Below are 24850 nucleotides of genomic sequence, written 5' to 3'. Positions count from 1 at the left end.
GGATCTTCTAGGAATGATCTCTTTACTTTCCAGACTCTCCTCCTAGACTGTAAATTTCTCTGGGGCAGGACCTGTCCTTAATCAGCTCTCTGTCCTGGCGCACAGCTCAGCGCTTGGCATGGAGTCAGCATCACTGAATGTTTGCCCAGCATGCGAACGAGTGAGTGACCATACGATGACACAAGAACCTACCGGAAAGGACTAATTTCCCAGGAGGCTGGCCAGTCCTGGAGGCTGGGTTCTGCCACAAGTGGGTCCTGTGACCTCAGGCAAGTGCTGGAGCCTATAAAATCTGCAGAATGGGAAGAAAATAATGACTGTTTTTAACTTCCTTATAGATACATAATGAAGATTAATGAGACAGTGTGTGCCCAAAGACATTCATTTTCTTCGAAGACAGGGACTTGTGTTTTTCTCAGCCGTATGCTCACTGTTCAAATCTCCATTTAAGGAGCTGGCATGGCATTTTCATGGTATTTCCCAGAGAAATAAAGTCTGTTTTACTGACAAGGTTTCTAAGCAGGTTTTACAAGCAGCCTCTTCTAGCCGTGGGCCTGTGCAAAGGTTTGCTACCATTTGGAGCGATTGCGAAAGCACATTTTTACCCCCTTTGCCAAAGTGGGCTCCAAATGAGCTCAAACCCAGGCTTTAGGGATGCTTATCTCTTACCGTGAAAGTAAAAACTCCAGTTTTTATTTGACCAAAGTTCCATTTGTTGCTTCTAAAAGGGCACCTATCAAAATGCTTATTGGCCAAATCCCAAATATAAGCCACCAAGAAAAGCGGCCTTGGATCCATGTTCCCTAGGAGAGAAGAGCTCTGTCCTTGGCCGGTGGCATAGAAAATGGGAAATCTCAGGAATGTCAAAATAGGACGAAGGCTAAACGAGAAAGTTGGGTTTTATTCTCTTTTGTTGCTGACAAGTCAGCATCCAAACCTGTTCTGTCACTCCCACACACAGAATGCAGGAGGAGGCCCTCTTGGTATTTTCCTATTCACCTGACACTGTGTCCTTAAGCATAATGAACTCGGTTAACTAAAAGCATTGCCAAGATTCTATTTGACACTGGCAAATAGGTCATCACTGAAGCGTTTGCTTGATATGGACAATACGCATTCTCAGGAGGCGAGCGCTGTTTCCTGGTGGGGAAAATCCCCTGGTATTACTCAGCAAAGACAGGTAATAATAGTTTGGATTTCTCTTGAGTGTCTCTCCTCTAAGAGTTCAAAGATCTCTTATCTGTTTTATCATGGTCATCTCCATATGACTCTGTTGTGAAGGCAGAAGCAGGTGTTATCATCCCTATTTTGGAGAAGGGAGAGCTCACATTTTGGTGAGTGGACTCCCTTCATGTTGAGGTCTCTTGGTTCAAATTGAAGTCTCTTAACTGATACAACAGTCGTTAATGAACTTAGAGTAGGCACTGCAGACCCAAGCAGGCTCATGCTAGGTACTACATATACGGTAGCTCATGTAGTCCACTGAATAAACAATCCTACTAGAAAAGCACTATTATTGCCATTTGCTGGTTTAAATAGATTATATAATTGACTAGTAACTTGCTGTGCCACTACTTACATAATCTTGTGTTCAAGTTCAATGTCTTTCTTTACATCCGGAGGCCTCCTCTTACCTATGGAAGGACAGAGTTTGCTCTGATTCTGTCAGAGCTACGTTGTACCCAGGCCTGGGTTGAGATGCGAGTGCCCCAGGCAACTAATTTAGCATTTACTTGTATCTATGTTAAAAATACATTTGCTCATCATTTTCTTTAGTAGGAGAGGAGAGAAACTCATTTTCTGTTGAACTGATTTCTTTTCTCCTTATGTTTAAATTTTAAAAAAAAGAGGAATTCACTATATGCATTGGTGCTAATGTAACATTTCAATGTATTTGGAGAGTCCAGTTTTGTGGTCCGTGGTTTTCCCGTCACTCACGGTTGGACAGTGTGAATCACTTGTTTGCAGAAGGATAAAGGTAACTTCTAAGAGTATAGTTGCCCAGTGTCAGTTCGGAAGGAGTTTAAAAATTGCTTTCCCCCGTTGTCCTTTTGACAAAAATTTCCTACTTTCCTGTTTCTCATTCTCATTTTCTCTTCAACCTTCGTAGCCTGAATTTCTGAACCAGACCTTTTCTTGGGAAGCCCACTAAAGGGATTAAAATTTAAACATTTCACACAGCACTTGTTGCCAGTAAATGGCATGACCCCAGGTGTTGGTTTCAGATTTTCTTCTGGCTCCCAGGGCCAGTCCCCTGGTTGGTCTCCAGCTTGGTGGCCTGACCATTGTTATGCCCAACAACCTCCGTAATAAAGCTAACCAACAAAGATAGAGGGTGACCCCAGTGAGCAGTGTTATAAATTTCTGATTGAACACGTTCTTTCTCAGTGAAAGTAGAACCAACTTCTGTTGTACCAGTTTATGTAAGTGGAAACCTTAATGGCAGTAAGAGATTACTGCCACTCTATTTTGACTTAATTCCTATGCTGTTTAAAATTTTGTGGTGGAAACTTCTGGTTGTATCCTTGTTCTCGTTTTCTCTCCTTCATGAGCACCACAGAGGACCTCACATTCCAGTTTTCTTGCAGTTAGATGGGTCACTGGCTAGTTTGGGCCAATAGGCACTGAGTTTGAATAATACATGTCATTCCTGGCCAAGAGATTTTAAAGGAAACTCTCCTTCCTTTCTGTGGCAGTGCCGAACCCTGACATCACTTGTTAAGGTAATAGTGTTCCTGTCTTGCTCTTCTGCCAGGCCGGGTCCTTGGATGACCGGATGGAGCTGGACTGTCTGCTGATCTGCATTAGACGTGTGCTGTGACCAAGAAGGGGTCCTTTGTGGTGCTATGTGTCTGAGATTTGGGGAGATCTATTTTAACACTTTCAGAGATGAGGACACTGGGCCTCCAAGAGATGATGTCAGTTATCTAAAGTCTTGAAGAAAATGGTGATGTTGGGTTTTGATACCACAGACCATGCTTCGCCTCAGTCTGTTGTTCTGCCTATCTAGCAGGGAGAGGGGATCAACCCTGAAAGTACGTTGGTGAACGTAGAAGCCAGGCAGAAGGAGTTGGCTGGTTTGGAGCCATGGCAACTCCGGCTCCACAGGGGGGCCTCCTCCCCAGTGACTGGGGGTGGGGGGGGCTCGTCTGCTGGGGTCTGTGTTGGCTATCTGGGCAGGGATACACGAGCTCTGACACGTTCTTCTTTTAGGGTTGTTTTTTTCTAGACTAGGACATGTTCTTTAGATAGGAGTACTAGTTCAGATGCAGAGTGTTGGAAGGTTCACTGAACAACCCTGACAAATGGAGCTGTAACGGTCATACTTTGAATATACTGTATGCAAAACTGAGGTTGAAGAGTATTGCATGGGGTGCTTTGAATTACAAAAGCATGCAGACCCCCTCCCTTCTCTTCAACAGCATCTCTTCCACGATGATCACTCATGTGGATTGGCGTATATCTTTACTCATCATTGCATGGCTGTGTTCTGTTCCCCCAGCTTTGAGTGGGAAGGTAAGTCAAATTGACTGGGGAAGATGGCGGTCTCTTTGTGCTCTGGGGACTTTCCTGATTTATTTATCTTTTCTCAGGAATAACAGGCTTTGGGTGGGAGCTCCTCTACACAGACTGCAGTGCAGAGCCGAGGCCGAGGTGAGGTTAGCACCAGGAGGGGCTCCGAGGGCCTTTGCAGCCCCCCTGTCCCTGAGGGTCTGGGGGTGGGCTGTACCTGAGATGGGCCATGAGGCTGGGCTTGGAATGTTGAACAAGAATTTCCCAGGATAAGGACATGGGGATGAGGATTCTCAGGGAGGGCACAGTCTGCACAGAGGATGATGACCCGAGGCACCTGAATGTTTAGGGCAGGAGTTAGCAGATTCTTGTGGCTGGAAGTCAGGGCACCTGGGGAGACTAGAAGATGCTGGAGGCCCTGTCCTCTCCTTAGTAGCCAGCAAGGGCTGAACCAAAGTGAATGTTCAATCATAATTTGTTGCTTGAGCACTGTAGTGGTGAGGCGAATGAAGGAAAGAGTGAAAGCAAGGAAAGACCTATGCCCGGAACCCCTCACTTTATCAGGACCCTCTTAGATCTTACTGGGGATGGGGCCACTGATGCCAGCTCTTTGCTCTTCATCTGATGACATAGACCTGTGCCTTAACAGAGGAGGACATTCCCCCTCACTTTCTGCCCTTTTTGTAGTTCTTTCCGATTATAATCCCAACATAATCCATCTATCTTTTTTTCTCTTGGTTTCTTTGTTTCTCTGGTTTTAATGAAAAAAGATCTAGCGTTGGCATTGGAAGCCTTTGGCTCTAATCCCACCTTATACTATTTCCAAAGTTTTGCAATTCACTTGAACAACTGATATGATGATTTTATCATCTGTAAAATGGGAATAATAATGCTTGCTTCACAGGAATACTATGAGGCTGAAATGTACCATGCTGATGCTTCTCACTGTATAGTCTGCAGATTTCTGATAGGCGTTCCAAGAAGGTGAGAGAGAAATACCTATCCTGTGGCTGTCCGAGTGTAGGAAAGTTTAGGTTGGGCACAGTCAAATTCTCAAAGTCTCTATATGTTAAAATACCTTGTGATCCCCCCAAAAGGGGAGGGTGGTTGGCAGGGTGTATAAAATGCAGGATTTTGGTGGCAGGCACTGTTTACCGCCTACCTAGAACCCCGATTTCCTGTGGCCTCAGATACGCACAGCCCCTCGGCAGCTGATCTCTGGCAGTTCAGGGTTTGGTGCTGTAGCCCACTTAGCCCTGCTTATGTAGACCATAAGCCAGGAGGTGATGTTTGAGCAGGGCCTTGTGGCATGAGTAGAAGCTTCCATGAAGCCCCAACGTGGAGGGAGGGCGCTCTAGAACGCACAAGGCCCAGAATAGCTTGTCGTGTCATGGCTTGTGTGTGAGTGGGGCCCCAGCTTTCTCAGACCTTTGTCTCGGATCTGAGTAATGGGGCTCTGTGAAAGTATGGGGTGAGAGGGAGATGACATAAATCATTAGCTTCCTATTCTCCAGTGACAGCGTTATTTGCTCACAAGATCATGCCCTGTGACCTCCCTCTGTTACAATTGCGTGCCGTGTTTGGGGAAATGGAGCATTCCCCAGGCCACCTCAAGGCACACCCTAATCCTCTTTGCCCAAATGACACAATGAGCAGTCGGGAGGAGAAGCTCTCCAACAATAGCGGAGGCGGCCTTTGGACTTGACTCTTCCACTCAGACACTCCCAGGTACCACCCCTGGGATGTGGGCGTTGAGTATCTCCCAGTTAGTGTCTCCCGGAGAGCTCCAACCTGAGGACGTTAGCAGCAGCCGCCTGCACTACCTTCAATCCCTGTGGCTAAAAGCTGACAGGCTTGCCGAAAAATACCGACCCGGCGAGCCAGAGGGGATGACAAGTGCACCCGAGAGACAAGTGCAAAGACAAGATTATGCCAAACAGATCCCACACACTGTTGACTCCTGGGGCGAAAAGGAAAGGTGAACTTGGGCACTCGGGAGCAAACGAAAGGTGATTCGCTCTGCTTCTGTGGGGTGCACCCTTGGATCGCAGCCGTCAGATCCCTTTCGGAGGGAGTTTTTCCTGACCGCCCAGTCTGGGTCAGGTGCCCTCCTCTCGGTGTAACCCCACATTCTAGCACATTTTCTTGTAAACACCTGCCGCGTTCGTCTGGTCCCTTCACTAGACCGTGGGCTCCCTCCACACCGAGGGCCTCACTTTCCTGCCTCGGTTTCCATTTACCACCCAAAAAGAACTGCCGGGTGATCCAGGGAATGCATTTTCTTAAAACAGTTCAGCAAAACTCAGCCTCGGTTTCCTAGTTTGGTGGCAGCACCAGCGCTCTCCATATTCCTCTGTTGTTCAAAGGGACTACAGTTTGAGTTTGTAATCTAGGGTAGCTGTCGTGTTGCAGAGAATAGTTCCTTCGTCATGTCTAAGAGGCCCAGGGGCCCCTGTTGTTCGTGTCTGCCAGGCTCCACCTGGGAGAAGGCGTAATGCAAAGACACTTCACATGCCGGCTTCCGAAGTGGCCCTCACAGTCATCCTCAGGCCAAGAAGAAGCCATCACGCTGTTTGCAGACTAGGTACCCGAGGCTTCGGGAAGCTGGCTGCCTGTTCTGCCCAGCATTACAGGTGCGTGGGCCGCTGACACTTGCCTTCTGCTTCTCCAAAGGCTGGTTCCTTAGGCTCCGTATTTATGCAGCTGCACCCAAGTCAAGGGTCCTACCCATTTATTCATGTAACAATAAATGTGACTGATTCCTAATTTTCGTTTTCTTGATGGTTATTATTCTTTAGCAGGCAAATAAGCTACTTTACAGAAATGCACCAAAAGGAAAATGATTGCTGTCCTTTAAATGAAAGAGGAAGCGATTAGCATAGCAATGGTGGCAATGTGGTTAGGCTCCCTACCGGGGCCCTGACCATGTGTCCTGTCTCACTGTTCCTATGCCTTGAGAAGTTCTTCCCAAGTCTTCCTGCGTTAGGTAATGCTGCTGACAGCCTTGGAATCTCAGCGGGAGGAAACGTTATGAAAGTAAAATTTAAAAGTATTTCCTTCTCAAGATTCAAGAGATTGAAAGGAGGGAAAGATCAAATACTTGAGTAAACATGGCAGAGGAAAACAGTTATAGCACATTATAATTCCGGGATTTCTTTCTTTCTTTTTTTTTTTTTTTTCTTTTAGCATTTGTCAGATTCCTTATTTCATGCTCATGCTTGTTACTGAACATTATTGAATGTTCTGGTCCCATGCTGAAACCAACCTGACCACCCAGCATGAAATTTTTACCTGGGATTCAAGACACAGACACGAGATGAACCCCCTTTCACAGCTCCTTGCCAATTTCTGCACCGGCTTTGGGGGGACAGATCTAGAAGCAGCAGTTAGCAGATTATCTCCCATTTTCAGTTTCTTCAAGGACCAGCCTCTACCTTTATCCCAAGGGGTCCTAATGAGAAGCTTTAGAGATGGCCTCTGATGCTATGTTTTTACATGCTGTTTTTTTTTTTTCGGGGTGAAACCAGGGGGGAGCACTTTCTGAATCCCGTGGAAGCTGTGGAGAGTCTTCCCAGCCCTCCTCGGGACTCTGACTGCCAGCAGCTAAGTAAGGGCTCAAAGAAACATGCAGGTTGAGGTCATTTCTGCTCTCAAGCCTGATTTCTGTTCAAGGAGAGGAGAAAGAAGTCCTCTCAGGCCCAAGCTGACAGCCAGGCCGGGGGAACAACAAGGCCTCTCTCCCCTCCAGCTTGTGGCTGGAGGGCCTGAGCCCCACCGCGGAGCCGGCAGTCACTCCCCAGACCTCCCTGGCAGTTCAAGGGCTCCGTCGGCTGCCGAGCACAGAGTGCAGTGGGAACCCTCCCAGCAGCTTTGATCCTAAACCATGTGCGTTCTTGGACTGGCTTGCAGTGGAAGGAGCAGAATAATAGCAGCGAGGCCCACAGCCCCCTAGGGGGAACGGGAATCCTTTATCTCTTGGAGCCAAGGGTGAGGACTCTCAGGGCCAAGAGAAGCCTTGATGGCTGTCCATTCGGCCTTCCCTGGCCTGCCACGTGGCCTCTGGCTTGCATACCTCTAGAGACGGGGAGTGTTCTGCTCGATCTCTCCCGTCTCACCAATCCCAGCCTATCAGCAGCCTGACTCTCTGATAGCTTTCTTCAGTGGAATCCAACAAACTTGTGCTGACGACTCCGGGCCAGGCACTGTGCTAAGCACCGGGAACATGGCAGTGAACCTCCAAGGTATCCACCCTTTGGTGTCCTCAATGCAACCATCCTACTTCCTCTTCCCTTCTATACCTATGTAGTGTTTGAAAATGGATCATGCCTATAAGGCCGAGTTCATCTCTGCTGTAGATTAACATCCTGTGTCTGGTGCTCGACTCCTGTTCCTCTTTGTCTATATCCTCCTAAAATTTGCATCTGGAAGGGAGTACACGCAAGCAACCTGATACGGAAGAGGCAATACTAAACTTCATAATGTAGCCCTATGGTGAGACCATGCCTTGGTCCAACATAGCTCAGAATGTGGATCACGATATTGATTAGAGATGCAGCTGAATTTGGGGGGTACATATGGAAAACAGCAGAAAGAAATCTTAACCCCGTTCTCACCAGGCTGACACCCAACTCCTCTGAGACCTTTTGTAAGTGACTTACTAGAAAAGTCAGTGATCAGTCTCCAAAGGGATTTTTTTTTTTTTAAAGATTTTATTTATTTATTTGACAGACAGAGATCGTAAGTAGGCAGAGAGGCAGGCAGAGAGAGAGAGGAGGAAGCAGGCTCCCTGCTGAGCAGAGAGCCTGATGCGGGGCTCGATCCTAGGACCCTGGGATCATGACCTGAGCCGAAGGCAGCGGCTTAACCACTGAGCCACCCAGGCGCCCCTCCAAAGGGATTTTTGAGCAAGCTCTGAGTTCCTACTGGGACTTTCTCCCCAGGACAGCATCACAAGTTATAAATTTCTTTGCTCTAGACCCTATGTGCCTCATATGTGTTCCCAATCTGCTTTTCCCTAGTGTCTGGTCTGTCTGCCTGACATGTACCTCCTGAGTGCATGTAAGGTGACATTTCCTCCATCTCTCTCCCCATAGAGCACAGTTCCTGAGCACCTGGTCACTCTTGCCCTTCCTGGCTGTAGCTAAGATTCATGGACTAAAGGGCTCTGTTCTTTGGCCTCCCGCCTCTGAAGGGAGGGGCGGTTCTTTCTGAGCCTTTTCTCTGCCTTGGGTGGCCTGGCAAGGAGTGGGATGGTGTACATAGGGTGGTGCGGGGGTGGTGGTGGCAAGATTCCCTATCTGATTCCTCTCATGCATAAAATACAGTGTTCAACACATAATAGGTGCTCAGTAAATCTTTGCTGAATAAATGAATGAGGAATGAAGAAGTATTAAACAACTGATGTTGACCCCGAGGAAGCTGGTGTTCTCTCTTAGCCCTCTCTAGTCACTCTGTTTTCCTTTTAAGACCAGTATCCTACTTTGTTGTTATTATTTTTTTAATTGACATGTAGTCAACAGGCAATATAACATTAATTTCAAATGTTCAGTGCAGTGATTCAGCAAGTTCTCTGATGACCTCTTGTCTTCTGATCTGGACCAAGGGTTATTAGAGAGCCTTTCTTTCTTGGCAGGGAAGGGGAGATGAGGAACATTTATTAGGCACTTGCTGTGTGCCAGGGAACTTGTATAAAGCAGGCATAAGGACTTTTACAGATGAGAAAACTTGAGTTTCTTATTGGTAAGTCACTTGCCCATGGACGTAGTCTGGTAAGTGGCATGGAAGGATGGGAAAACCTCCGTCCATCTGGTTCTAAAGACTTGGTCGTCTTTATGTTGTGCCAAGCTGACCTCTTGACAGGGCTTATGGTAAGAACTGGCTCAGGCTTCTGTAGCAGGCCTACAGTTCCCCCTAGGGACACACGCCTGAGCAGACTCTTGGTGCCTGGCTCTCAGCACCCACTTGGTACAGGGTCATCTGCCTGGGTGGTCTTAAACCTGTGAGGGGGGCGCCTGGGTGGCTCAGTGGTTAAGCCGCTGCCTTCGGCTCAGGTCATGATCTCAGGGTCCTGGGATCGAGGCCCGCATCGGGCTCTCTGCTCAGCAGGGAGCCTGCTTCCTCCTCTCTCTCTCTCTCTGCCTGCCTCTCTGCCTGCTTGTGATTTCTCTCTGTTAAATAAATAAATAAATAAATCTTTAAAAAAAATTTTAAAAAACCTGTGAGGGCCTGAGAGCTGCTGTTTATCATTGTCTAGGCAGCAGATCAACCGTGGCTGGCCGTATTCTAGTCCTCTGGATGTTCAGTTTTGTTTTCCACACTGGTGACTGTGTGAATGAAAATAGGAATCAGGTCCCTGGAAGGGGGACGTGTCTGTCCTTCTGTGACTGTAGAAGGCAGGTAGAGCATCTTCTGAATGTTCCTGAGGATGTCTGTCTGCCCCAACTGAATGATCTGGGAACACTCACCTCAGAGGAGTTTGAAGACGAAAGAGTTCTAGGAACGTGTTAGACACACACGGCCCCATTTATCTGTGTATACTTCCTGTGCTGAACTTCCTGGCTTTCCTGGGAGGGTCTCAGCATTGAATCCTGAGTATGGCCTTTTGGACCCAAGCAGAGTTGGGTTTAAATGCTCTGGCAAGATGTGAGTACCAGTGCTTACTAGCTGGTTCAATTTCCTTTTCTGAAAAGTGGGAGTCAAGATGCTTACTTTATGGGGCTGGAGCACATCTGATGGTCAGCAGATGTGATCATGACCGTTGTTGAGTTGAGGCTGGAAGGTCCTTTCCATGTCAGCTTATGATCTGACCCAAGTGTTTTCCAGCTCATCTTTATATAGCGTCTCTTTAATAGACTTTAAGAAACGATTTTGAATCTACTGTCTCATTTTTTTTTTAAACATTTTAATTTTTTTTTTTAAAGATTTTATTTATTTATTTGACAGGCAGAGATCACAAGTAGGCAGAGAGGCAGGCAGAGAGAGAGGGAGGAAGCAGGCTCCCCGCTGAGCAGAGAGCCCGATGTGGGGCTCGATCCCAGGACCCTGGGATCATGACCTGAGCCGAAGGCAGCGGCTTAACCCACTGAGCCACCCAGGCGCCCAACTGTCTCATTTTATCTTTATAATAATCCCACAAGATGGGTATTACTGGTATATTATTGATCATACACCTTATGGGAAAATAAAATCTTAACAGAGGTTCAGTGAATTATTCCCTGTCTTCCCTGTAGTGCCGAAGTGGTAAGGAATGCTAAGGCTCTGGAGTCACCTCTACTTACCTTGGGCAAGTTTTCATCTCCGTGCCTCAGTTTACTCACCTGTAAAATGGGATCATTACCCTCATAAAGCGTTTGGAATAGGTGTAGAGAGAGCACTCAGTTGAGCCTGTTTGGAAGGATAGAGATGTGGCAAGTAGAGGACGGGGCCTCAGAGTCAGATCTGAGTCCACACACCTGTACTATCCGCTGCCCCAGAACGTCCCTCACCCAAGTGCTAGTTTCAAGATGAAGGAGTCTGACACAGTCGAGACACTGTGGGCCTCCTATGATCCTCCCTCCTACCCCAGCTCTCTAATCCCTCACTTTATTTGTTTTTTCCTAGATGAGGGAACCCAGAAAGGTTAAGTCACTTAAGTCTTAACGTGGTTTGTGGCAACCCAGAATTACCATCCGGGACTCCTGACTGTGAGTTACTCTTTTTGTGAACCCAGTATCTAAAAATTAAGAAAGGAATGAGATACACCCACACACAGAGAAAAACAGCATATCTTGAATTTCATTCCTGCCTCCAGCTAACACTTACAACTCTTGTGATCAGTAATTCATTCCAACAGTTCTGATTTCTTCGAGGGTGGTTCAGCATAGATTAATAGTGGCAAGTAGACGCGGTCTGGGGTCTCCACGGGAGAAGCACTTTCTCAGAAGTTTTGCATGACCGAGCTGCTACACATGCCCCTCCTAGATGGTGCCCGGAATTCCGGGTTCCATGTGTTCAGTTTCACATCCCTTTGCCTGCCTCCCAAAGGGTAGGACAAGTGCAGGCTGAGGTGGTGAGATCCACGTGTCAGATAGAGTCCCAGTGGCTCCCTGGAGGGCGTGTGGAAGAGGGCTGGCTCATGTGTTGGAATTCCCAAGTAAAAACAAACAAAAAAATCTATCATCACATTGGTGCAGAGTTCCTGCTTCTCAAGAATTGGATTTCTTGGAGCCTGTCTCTTCCCACTACAGCTCAAAGCATTCCCTCAAGTGGGAATTCCAAGTGCCAAGAGAAGACATATGGATAAGCTTGGGAAATAACTTTGGTGATTAATATGGCCCCCTAGCATTTAACCTTAGCTTACCTTTGTCATTTTCTTTGCATGATATCTCTTTCTGCACCCTGTGTTCCAGCCAAAGTGAACTGCTCATCCTGTCTGTGCCCCGCTGGCCTCCCTGTCTTTGCTTGAACAGGTCTCTTGCCCTGGAATATTTCCCCGGAATCCCTGACCTCTTGGTCTCCACTAGCCTGGTCCCACCTGATCTTCAAGATGTAGCTCACATGCTGCTTCCTGACATCCTGTCTGATCTCTGGGAGCACTGCTCCTTCTTCCTGGCCCCTTGAATAGTAATTGAGTTCCTTCCATGAACCAGGAACTATTCTAGTTATTTGGGGTGTCGAAGTGAACAAACAAAGATCCCTGACTTCGGACGGTTTACCTTCTGGTGCCTCCCATAGTTGATTGCTAATGCTGGGCATATGAAGTTCTCCTGAGAAATACTGTGCCACTCAAGGTCAGATTCATGTCACGTCCGGTATCTTTAGTCATCCTCTCAGTGGCTTCTATTGCTGTTGGCGTACGGATGTTAATGCTGAGCATTCCTTCCTAGATCTCCTGTGGATCCCATCTCCCCTCATATCATTTCCCTCCCAGCATTCTCTGTTCCGCTTTCTTCTTGTCCCTGCTTCTTTCCCTGATACGGTGCCTTTGCACAGGCTTTCCTTCTGCATGGAACGCTGTCCCCACCTGTCTCCATTTGGTTCCTTTCAAATCCCAGCTGAAACTTTACTTCCTCAACATTGCTGACTAAATCAAATACCTTGACGCTTCATGATGTCACCACTGCCATGTCACTCCCCACAGTTGCCAATTTACTTGTGTCTGTGACTGTTTTCTTCATATCTGTCTTCTAATCTGGATGGTAAGTAAATCAAGAGCAGAAGTGGTGTCTATGTTTGTTTATCATTTACAGCCGTAGCAGATGGTAGGGAGTCAATAAGCATTTGTTGAACGAATCAATGAATGGATATCGCCTATGTATGGCGGATTATCCGCGATGGGCTCAATTTCAAGCACTCTGTTCTTGCTTGTACATTTTTAGTTGTCTGGACATCTGTCCTAGTTTGCGTTTCAGAAAACATCATCATCTGACCCTAGCGATGCTCTGTGCCTAGAGAAGGTACTCAGTATTTGTGTTTGCTAATTGAATACATTCATGAAGTCAGAGTTTGGTAGAATGGGGAAGTTGGTGGGAGTGGGAATCACCTATCAGAAGAAATTCTGCTCGAGCCGAAGCTGACAGTGGCGTGTCTCCACAAATACTAACACACACATTTCAGAAAGGCTCATCAAAGGAGGCCCAGGCCTGCTGGAGGTCTGTTTATATTGTGTCAGCAAAGGATAAGGCAGATCTTCCTGTGATTGTTGCTCAAGAGTTTTACCTAAAGACCTTGCAGTCAGTGTACAAGACTAGTCAAAATGGAAAATAAAGTTTTAAGTGAAAGGAAAAAAGTAGCATTGGGTAGTGATTCTTTCCTCTTTTGCTATTTGCTCTATTAAAAAAAAAAAAAACACCTTAGGTTTACTTAATAAAGAAGAGCAGTTGTTGGTTTACAAAGCACGTTCACATATATTAGCTTATTTTTATTATTATAATACTCCAGAGAGAGTGGTATTATTAGTCCCATTATTTATTTATTTATTTTTTTACAGATGAGGACTGCAAGGCTTAGATCTCTATTCCCAAGGGCACGTGGCTATTGTATCAGCCAGGATTGTCTAGACTATACCGCTGTAAGAGGAATTCCCAAATTCTCTGTGCGTAACAGAGTTTTGTTTCTTGCTCATGGGGTTTGTCCATTGTGTGTTTGCTAGGGGACCACGCAGCATGCTTCAATCAAACATACAGTGTTGTCTGCTCCCTCTGGGCCTTCCTGCGGGCTGTTCCCTTTACCCATCCTTCTGGTCTTCTTTCTGTATCTGGTAAGCTTCTACTTGTTCTTCAGGACTTAGATCATACTTCACATTTTCTTGAAAACCTTCCCTGAATATGGCTGGAGATGGTTCTGAGCGTGGTGTCCACGAAGTGCTCCGGACTTACGCCATCAGACTATCCTACAGTTGATGGTTTACCTGACTCTACCCCAAGTAGACTTAGTGCTTCTTGGAGGAAAGGACTATGCCTTGAGTTATTTCTGTGTTCTCAGTGCCATTCATGGAGCCTGTCTCCAGCCAGTGCTCACTGAAGAGAGAAGAAAGGCTAAAGCAGGGTTGGGAGTTTATCTTGGGAATAAGCTGAGAATGGACGACAGTGAGTTGCCCATCACCTCATTCCCATGCAGCACTGTGGTTCCAGTTGTGAGAAACTGGACCCTGTGAGGCAAGTCAGGCTGATTTATCTGCAGATTGTATGCCAGAGTCGTTGAGGCGATTGCTCGAGATGTTTAAGGTTGACCATGTAAAGCCTGATGAAAACCTACCAAGTGTAACAACTGCATAGCCGACTCATTCATCCAGAACTTCTTGCTCATGAAAATAGTGGATGATCAAAACTAACCACATCTCAAGACCATTCCATCTAAAAAACTCGGAGCAAAATTTAGCTTGTCAATTTTCTCAAGAGTTAGTTGTATCTTTTTTGTTGCTTTTGGATAGCTGGGTAAATTGTTGTTTTTCTTTCCTGTCACAGCCCTGGACTTTGACAGGTCCTTGTTTATAATCTGGCAAGTCTCATTGGTAATATACCTGTTGAAGGATTAATTACAAATGTTTAAAATATGAACTTTCAGTGAATGGGGAGCAGGGATTGTTTTATGAATTTTCTCATTACATCTCATTAGCATCATATCCAGAATTGGAGTCGTTAGAAAAACAATAGACACATGTTCCGGTGCTCTCTCCAAAACTTGTGTGGGCAATTTGAGTTTCGAGGCCTATGTGTGATATAAGCAGGGCACTGCAGATATGGTGGGACTGGACAGCGCTATGTAAATACACCCAGAATATGAATGTGTCCAGAGAAGCAGGCCCCAGACTTGAACCCCAGACTGAACAGGGGTGAGAGGTGCTCGAATACCCATAGTGCTTGGAGGTCCTCTCATTCTATCTCCGGTTGCTGAAATAGGACAGAGAGCCTGGTCTTGGGAGTCAGAAGACCAGAGCCCAAATCCCTTTTCTGTTTGTCTAGTTCAAAGATTGATCATGCAAGAGGCATCTTTGCTCCCGCTGGTCCGCAGCCTGAGGAAATGGTTTTCAGCTAAAGTGAATTTTGCCGTGCACATGTTCAGGCTATGTAGTCCAGTGCAATCCTGGGCAAGTTGCTTAAATTCTCTGAGAACTGGTCTCCTTACTCGGTAAAAGGAAGAGGGTACCATTTACCTTACAAGAGTTGCGTTTGTAAAGTGTCTGGCCGTAATTGTACTCAGTGGTCAATGAGTAGTTGACTAGTGGTCAGTTCCTTTTGTAGCCTTTTTCTAGTGTTGGGGTAGAAGAGACTGATTTATAACCCTTTTGGTCTTCACCAAAAGTTTAGTACATATGAAGCCATTCCTGAAAGGGACAGGAGAGTCCATCTGGGTCAGTGCCAGCGCCTCATGTGGGAATCTAAAGGATGGCATGTTATGGTGAAGGGTTTGTGCTTACACTCAGTGTTGGATGATTGAAATATTGATCGATGTTGGGAAAGTTTAAAAAAACAATCTAATTTTATTTCTATTTGTCCTTGCATTATGATTTCTGGTTCTACTGAAGGTCAAAATTGGAGATTTCATGGTACTACTATAAAGATTCTTTTGAAGGTGTTTTTGGTTAGCCAAACCAAATTGTACAGGGACTTCTCAAGGACTTTTTTTCCCCCTCATGGGAAGGTGGGTTTTTGTGAAGGATATTCATCCAGATGCCTGTCTGGCTCTTTCTAATTGTTCCAACATCTCATGACTTTGGTCATCCCTCAAAAATGTTTTATTCTAGTATTCTTTTTCCTCAATATGAGTCAAAGCCTAAAATTCAAAGGAAAGAAAATAACCTAAATTCTAGAACCATCTAAAAAGTCTGAATATTTGTTGGTTCAAATAGCAGGAAAAAAAATAAGACTTTTTTTTTTCTTTTTCTGTTCGGCTTCATTCTAAAGAGATCACTTTCAGGTCAGAAGGATTTTTGATGTTTTCCAGACTTTCCTATACTTTTTAAATACTTTTTAGAACATGAAGCACTAGGCATTTATATGTGAAAATCTTATTAAAATTCTTTTTCCAAAAACTTGTCATACCCTTTTCCCTAAAGCATTAAAAACATCCAAATAGCAACGTATATATCAAAACCCAAATCAAGTAATTTTAAAAAGTATCTTAACAATGAAAATATAGCATATCTGATTTAACCACAGAATATTTGCCATTGGTGTACATCAAAACTGTTAGATGAAGTAGTAAATTTAGCTTTTCTCTAATCTTTAGGCGTAGTACTATATTTATTCAGATATTGTTAGTCTACAATTCAAATTGCCTTAAACTTGACAGAACTACAAACATTGTTGAATATAATCTCTAAGTAAATAACATATTTTGGATGAATCCAAATTCTAGGCATATAATAAGAGGGCTAACACTTGAAATCCTGTTTTCTTCTTTCTCTTTTCTTTCCTCTCTCCCTTCTTCCCTCCCTCTTTCTCTCTCTCTCTTTTTTTTTTTTGTAGTTTTTTTTCATGCCTAGTCGCAGAAAACTGTGCCACGTGTCTAAGAAAAGATTTCACTTACTAATCACTCACTTACTAATTGATGGCATTGTAATATTTTCACTAACTTTTGGCTGTCATGAAAACTATCCCAAATTCAGTAATGGACAAATGAGGATACGATGTATCCTCTCATTACAGTGTCAGTGGAGTTCAGTAAACTTTCTATTGACTGGGCTACTCTATGGCTCTGTAGGAATGAATACCAGGATAACTTGTAGATTTTTGTCTGGTAGAAAGACAGATAATTCCTGTTAGTGGAAAAGATGTCCCCAAAGATTAAGGGTTATGGCTCTGTGGGACAGTGACCACTTTTGTATCTAAAGTAGATGTCTGTTATTGTATACCTATTGCATACCTAACTTCTACTACCTAACTTCTCAAATACTTGTTATAACATCTTACTAGTTCGCTCATTAACTAATAGGTTAAATAAAGCCTTTGGTACACATTCATTTTATATTTATTGGAGTTGAAAATTTACCTGAACAGTATGTAAGATGGTTTATTTATCTTTTAAAAGAAAGTATGTTTTATATTTATTCTTACTGATGAAATTAATAAGTTCAGTGACATCCAATGATCTCAAGGTAGGTTGACTGATGTCAGGGAGCCAAGGTGATCTTTACGAAAGTCTTCTATATGTTCTCTTCTACCTGATTAGGTGCTCAACAAACATTTTATTGCTGTTGTTATTATTGCTAAGAGAAAGCCACATAGAAGGGGAGGCCAGGTCCATGTGAAGCATTCACATCTGGTGGCAGAGTCCGATTTAAACCAACTGTTGCTATCTTGGGCCAGAGGATGGAGGTAGGAAGGAAGTGCCATGGGAACAGAGATAAGGAAGTTTAAATAAATTCCCTGTATATTAAAATATATATTAACATACACTTCAAGGAAGAAAAGGCTAATGAATAGCTTTTATTATATAACCACAGGCTTATGAAAATGAGTGTCTAAAAACATTTGAAAGAAATGGATAATAGAGTATGTCTGAGGGGGAAATAACCATTAAAAACTTGAAAAATTAAATACCCCATTCTTAAAAACAATTTCAGACTCTCCCCATCAGTTTTAAAAAGCAGTGGTCATGAAGCAGTCCATGAAGAGCAGTCCATGAAGATTCAATACTTGATAGCTTTTCAGGAGTTTGGTCTCATAAGAGGCTCATCTGTCAAAATTGTCTAGAGATAGTGTTCAAAACACAAACTCCTAGTCCCAGTCCAAGATTTACTAAATCAGACTCTTCAGGGGGTGGGTCAAGGAATGCAGGGTGTGTGTGTGTATGTGTGTGTGTGTGTGTGTGTGTGTGTGTGTGTGTAGACTTTAACATGCTCCCAGAGGATTTGGATGCAATTGAGTTTTGGAATTACAGGTGGTGGGGGCGGGGTGGTTCATAGTATGGATGGGGATCTAAGGTCTGCTTCAAGTCAGGACCTTTGCTTGATTTTGCTGTAGAAGGCTTCTTAGCGGGCATCCTCGGGCACTATTGTGCATCTTTTAGAACCTTAGGTTCACTATATAAAATTACTCTCTTTATGTGGCATAAGCTGCACCATTATCCCAGGGGCCCAAGGTTGGCTGGGTCTGAACTTAAACCTCCTCCTTTCTTTCAAACTGTTTATGTGCTTGTCTGCCCTCCAAGGAACTCTCACTTCTGGGAGTAAAAACCCCTAACAAGTATATACTTTCTGGAAAGCAAGTTGGCTTTGCAGATAAAAAGCCTTAAAATGAATCATATCCTTTGACTCCTTTATTCCAGTTTTTTTTTTTTTCCCAACCCAATCTAACAAAAACCAATGATCAGAACCATGTATACTCATTTTTTTTTAAAATTATTCTTGGAAGAGTTAAAAAATTTTTTTTTTTCAAAAAATGCAATATAAATATCCAAGAATACGGGAGATACCTTCAATCTTAGCTAATAACAATAGGATGAAGTGCTTATGGTATCTACAAACAATGTTTAATAATGTAGGACTATAATTATGGGGTGCTCACTTTGTCCTAGGAATTTGTCTTCTTTTTCAAATTTTCTGTGATAAACATTTATTAACTTTATGATCAAAGGAGTGCCGTAAATTTTTATCTTTTGAAGTTTTCCTATTTTCTGCAAAAAAATTTATTAACTAACCAGGTGACTGTGAATGATATTTGACTAAGAGACTAATTTTGTTAAGAAATTTAGCATCTGGGCACCTGGGTAGCTCAGTGGGTTAAAGCCTCTGCCTTCGGCTCAGGTCACAATCCCAGGGTCCTGGGATCGAGCTCCACATTGGGCTCTCTGCTCTGCAGGGAGCCTGCTTCCTCCTCTCTCTCTGCCTGCCTCTCTGCCTACTTGTGATCTCTCTGTCTCTGTCAAATAGATAAATAAAATCTTTAAAAAAAATTAGCATCTACCATTTACAAAGTCATCAGATAATTTGCTAAATGAAAGTGAGAAAGCTTTTTATTATTTAATAGGTCTGGCCTCTGCCTGGCAATGCCTTAGCAGTTCTGGTTACTTTATTCATTTTAAAGCTAGAGCCTTATTTTTCAGAACTAAATTCAAATTACCTTCCTTTTTATTTCCCTTCAGTTTCCTTCACCTAATCTGTCTGTATCAATAGTGCTTTAATTACTTTTACCTGCATGTAACAACATATTTGCAGGAGCTAATTAATTCACTGGCTGGAGGGAATCTCCATACCAGAGAGAATCTCTCCAGGCCTCCAGTTCCCCTGCGGGTACCTTCTCACAAGTGTAGAGTTTGCACTGATGGCCCCTACCTAACACTGCAGACAGGGACTGGACAAGGGGGAGTTTGATGGAGAGATGCAAGGGAGTGGAAGGGTCAAGGCACTGATTATGAAATACATCATGGAAATTCACCTGGGGATGAAAAATTGGGAATATGATGGAGGCGGCGATAGAAGGTAATAAATTTGTAGATCCAGTGAATGGATTGGAACTCTTAACTGGGTCAAAATATTGTTGATGTGGCCATGATAGAAGATGTGAACTGGTGAGATAGAAGGTGGGCATCTGAGAGTGGAGAGTTCAGAAGAGAAATTTCAGCCTGCTGTGGTATTGGTTGATAAGATGTAGCTAAGTTTGGCAGTGAGAGGCCAGGCAATGGATTAGTGATCTACATGAGTGATGAAGTCACCAGGAGAGATGCTAAGAGAGGTGGTGAGGAAAAGAGTTAGTCACCATGTTCTAAACTCTTCAGTGAATGAGGACACCAACAGCGAGGGGAATCTAATGGCACATCCTTCAATGAAGCTTTTTGTTTGTTTGTTTGTCTGTTTTGGAGTAGAAAAAGGGAGGAGAAATGATGTGGAAGCAGCAGGGGATCAAGGAGGATATTACCCCATGAAATAAAACATACCTTATAAGGCTCATAACTCCAGAGACCCTCCTTGGAGACTTTCACCTGACACGTTTTCTCCTTTGGTCCCATTCATGCTCCTTCTCTTTCCACTCTACCTAGTTAACAGCTTGACACTGTTTGTGTATGTGTCCGTGGGTCTGTGTCTCCCTCTGGATTTGAAATTCTTCTGTGTGGAAGGCCCTTCAGTGTGTGCCCAGCATAAATGCTTAATGAATGTCAAATAAAGAAGTCATTTGATTGAAATGTGCTGGGAGAGTTTTTAGGATTTTGGTTCACCCCAGATTGGTGTACCAGTTCTCTTTGGAGACTATGCTTATAGAACCTCTGATGACCTCAACAGATACCTCTGGACTTTTGAGTCTTGCATTAGATTTGGCTTGGAAGTCCTCATGTGGACACCTACCTTTCCACCAACATTTTTTTTCCCCTAAAACAACTCCATTCATGTGTCCTTCCTCATTACCTGGCCTCTGATGTCCCCCCAAGCAGACGGTTCAGGCTTCCTGCTCTGTCCCAACACACCCTCTCCATGTGCAGGCACACTTGTCTTCTGAAATGCACACCCATGATGATATATAATGGGCTGCCATCAGATGGACTGATTTTGAGTCCTGGCTCTGTCAGAACCTAGCTGTGAGATTGATAGAAACTCATTGACACATGAAGAAATTACAGATCAAGAAGGTTGAAAAACCAGCCCAAGATCTTATAACTCAATAACTTATAAAACCCAGGGTGCTAGGGTTATAGAATTTGGGGTTCACCATTACACCAAATGCTTCTCAGATGTTTTCTATCAGTTGGTTTGGTGGTGGGGTAGGAGGATACTTTTCTCTTAAATCTAACAAAGTATCTAAGTGTGGGGCTTCGTTCACAAGTTCCATTTTTTTTTTTTTTTTCAGCTCAGATGAAACCTGAATAAGAATGACAGTTGTAAATCACCCCTTATGCATCAGTAACCTGCACGTCTTCCTGTTAACAGAATGTGACTTTAAATGATATGACTGCTGTTTTATCTTGGGTCAGCCCCTCACATTATTTCCGTCATAAACAATGTTCCAAATGATCGGTATTTGGGAGGAAACACCTTTCCTGTATGGCTTGGTCATGAGATGATGGGCAGTTAGGATAACTGTGACTTCACTGCAATCATGAGTTAGGCAACTAGAAGGTCATACGTGGGGCATAGAGTTACCTGCCTGGTATAAGCCATTTTCCATAAGCCACTCCTCTGTAGAAAGTAGGGGGTTTTGAGCAGTAAGCTTATACTGTATGTTCTGGTGCTACCCAGTGTGGGGGGTGGCGGGGAAGGAGGCAGCTCATTTAAAGCAGAAAGGGCACGAGTCTTGGAATAAAAAAAATTATAGATAGGAATCCTGGCCCTGAAAGTTATCTGCCTGTGGATCACTGGACAGATCCCCTCATCACCCTTAGGTCTGGAATTCTCTTCAGTAAAACATGATTCTTATATTCCTTATATAGGTCAACAGTGGAAAACATAGGGAAGTGCCCATATATAGGCTCCCCCAATACTACTTTGTATAGAAAAATTTTTAGAGGCTTAAAATCTTACTGTTTGTTTCAGAAGTTGCTTGGTGCTGATACCATTTTGAGTTACAACTTCCTTTCTGGTACAATATGTTTGATATATTAAAGCAAAGAGTGATCTGGCTAGTTGAATGAAGATGTTTTCCCTCATATTTTATGTGTTTCTGTAGGGTTCTAGATGTTGACTTTGGTTTTTTCAACCAAGAAAACAATCATGTTCCTAACATGGTTTTGTGTATCTTAACCCAGCAGGCAAGAACAGGCCTTTAGTGTAAGTAGTCTTAAGAAATACTGATAATAATTACATGTTGTTTTCTCACTGTTACTCCTACAGCAATCACAACTCCTCACAAAAAGTATAAAGGACTTTTAGGTCCATTAACTACTTAGAGCTAACTCCAAAATACTCTTGAGCATCATGAGGATTAGTATTTGGTATTGACCTTGACCTTGACCTGATAGATGAGGGATCCACCTCTAATTAAAATGCATTTATTTTTCCACAAGTTCATTTTAAAATACAATTTCTGGCCTCTTTTGTAATCAAAACGGATCACACTTATTTGTGTCTTCATTATACTTCTCTGCTTCTCCTTGCTTATTTTCAACTTGCCCTCGACGTATGTATTTATAAATCTCATCCATCAGAATAATAGTGCTTATGCTGCCTGGAGTGGGCGGCGTGTTTAGATGGTGAGCTAACAAGTGCCCTTTCATCCTCCGCAATGCCAGCAAGCAACTGTCAAAATAACAGTATTGCTCTGCCTAGGACAGCTAAAGTCAAGTTCTTGTTCTGCGAACAGGGAAATACAACAGAAAGAAAACAAGCTGTGGCGTTCCCCGGATCCAGGCTGTGCTCCGTCCTGTTTGTTATCTGGGGAGCGCTGATGTTATTTCAGCCCTGTTGTCATTCTGGACGTGCTGCTGCAGAGCTGTTGTGACCGTCAAAATTCCTGCCATTACTTGGGGGCTGATCATGGTAGCCCCATGTGCCAGGAACGGGCTTCCTGGCTATTGCTAGTGACACACATCCAGGGGATGAAAAAGAGCCTCCGAGTTAGCTCTGTGTGTGCACGTGTGCGCGTGCGTGCCTGTGTGTGTCTGTGTGCTTGGTTGGTTAGAGTGGAGGAGCGGCCACGGCATTATTTATTTATAATTTCAGGTACTCTGTTTCACAATGTCATTGTTGGCGGAGTGTTTAAATGCCATTAAGACCAATCAACCTGTCTTTATTTACTTTAGCCTCAAAAATGTTACACAAACTATATGTTCACTTTTTAAAATTGGAAAACACATACAAGCAAAATGGAAACAGCACCTGTAATTTCACTGCTCAGGAATCAGTGTAGTTAGGAATCGGCTGCATAACTCTGGTCTCTTCTACGAAAGAGATTGTGCTTGACCTTTTTTTTTTTTTTTTTTTTTTAACTTAGCAAACCATTATAAACATTTTTTTCCAAGTAAATAAATTCATAACCACATCTGATTTTTATAGAGTTCCACTGTGTGGGTTGACTATAGTTTTTGTAACTAATTTCCCGTTTTTGGATTTATCATTTCTAAGTTGCATTAATGAATACCCTTGTACATACATCCTTTCACACCCAACTGGTCTTTGAAAACCTCCTGTATTGGGAAACAATAGATTTAACTAGGGCTTGGGTTCTAGAAATGGGACCCTTAATCTGCACGATATAAGGGCTGTGTGGCATGGTTCGTGTCACACTGTGTTCCCCTACTCTTCTGAACTCTTTATATTTTCTAGTCACCAACTACATGCTTCCAATCATATCTTCTTCCATCAGACTATGGTTGCTTCCATTCGTCTTCCCAGGCCGCAGGACCATTAATGATGTTAACAACATCACATAGTGTCAGCAGTCTTTCTTCAGTCTCTAATTGACAACTTGCCATCTTTTGCCCCAACCAAAAATTGTATTGCTTTTATCAATGATTATGTCCATGTATGTGAAAATGAAAAGCAATGGGGAAAAAAAATGCTGACTTTTAAACACAAACTTAACTGTAAGAAAAAGCACAAAACCAACGATAGTTAAAGGCTCCCAGGAGGTCACAGGCTGAACAGAGCCTCTGAGAACTTCTCTGAACACTCAGAAGTTTCCCTGCCCAGGAAATCAGGTCGCAAGATCTTGAGTGAGCGCTAGAAAATGTAAGGAGTTCTGTAGTGGGGCTATCTGGCAGGACTGTGGTGTAGGTAAGATTCTGGACATCTGGCAGGAAAGTTGTCAGGATGCTGTAGTGCTGTGTTTTCTGTGTCTAAGCTCACTCTGGCCAACTTCCTGCTTGCAAGAGTTGGCCCAGCAGATTGCTTCTTTGCGACAAAAGGAGTAACCTTGGCTGATTCAGGCAATAAGGCATGGAGAGGAGAGTCAGCACTTCACCAGTCAGCATGTAGGCCAGGCGAACCAAATATCGGCACAGTCCACTAAAACCCTCCTGATTATCTGCTTATCTTCATCCTTGATTTCCTCATTATTTTTCTGAAGACATCTTAAAGTGTGGCAAAATTGGCAATTTAATTGCCGTAACAACTAATAAGAAAAATAAATCTGGAAAATCCAGATCTATTCTTAAGTCACTTCTGCATTCCACTGTGGGTCAAAATTATTGCTAGTGTGCACATGTGTGGGCACACACACACATACAAGCATTAAAAAAGATCGTAGTCAATAAATCACATACATTACAGAGTGCACTCAACTCAAAGTTGAAGGTAGAGTTCTATTTGATATAGCCTGTTTGATAACTCTTGTTGACTAAAAACATGTAACAGCATGTGAAAAAATAAAGAGCACTTTTAGATAATTACATACATATTTATTTTTAGAAAATATACCGGAGACAAAAAGTTTTATTTCATTATTACTGTTTAGGAATAGCATAAAATAGACTGGGGTGTATTATGTTCAAACTATTCTCCTACAACCAATTTTTCCTATTTCTCTCTTCTTGGGTTTACTCAGAATATGTCTCCACGATGGGTTGTCAAGGGTTGGTAATGTTTCCTGGGTCTTCTCATGTACCGAGGCAATAGCTGCATCTGTTCTAGTCAATATTGTAACCCAAGTGTCATATGTAAACAAGTAAATCTCTACATCCTGGCTTTGGTAAGGGCACCAGATGATCATCATTGAGGGGCATGGACATTCTGAAGTGGTTAGTGTTGGGATGGGAGGTGGTCCCGGAAGAGAAATGAAGAAGGAAGGTAATTAACAAAAGCAAAATGTCCTGGGCTGGGACCCTCAATCAGCTAGCTGTCTTTTCATTTCCTCTGCTCCTAGAAAGGAGCATCATACCTGGAAGGCCCAGCATTTCTTATTACAAGAAGATTTCATATACAGGTATATTAGGAAGCCAGTAAGCCAAACTCAATAGCTAGGATGAGAGATTGATCATTAAAATGATGATT

General features: G+C 43.6%; 2 long non-coding RNA genes across 3 annotated transcripts in view; both read left to right on the top strand.

The window, feature by feature from the left end:
- The window catches only part of LOC309847098, a 285521-nt gene that overhangs the window by 26000 nt on the left and 234671 nt on the right, over positions 1 to 24850 (top strand). The gene's annotated exons all lie outside the window — the stretch shown is intronic.
- Positions 1281 to 6097, top strand: LOC309847228. The gene is made up of 4 exons (XR_014302369.1): positions 1281 to 1334; positions 3423 to 3516; positions 4418 to 4497; positions 5986 to 6097. It is a non-coding gene; the product is annotated as an uncharacterized lncRNA (long non-coding RNA).

Source organism: Mustela nivalis (assembly GCF_964662115.1).
Source record: "Mustela nivalis genome assembly, chromosome: 13".
In the NCBI taxonomy this organism is placed as follows: domain Eukaryota; kingdom Metazoa; phylum Chordata; class Mammalia; order Carnivora; family Mustelidae; genus Mustela; species Mustela nivalis.
This window is presented reverse-complemented; position numbering and strand designations above follow the sequence as displayed.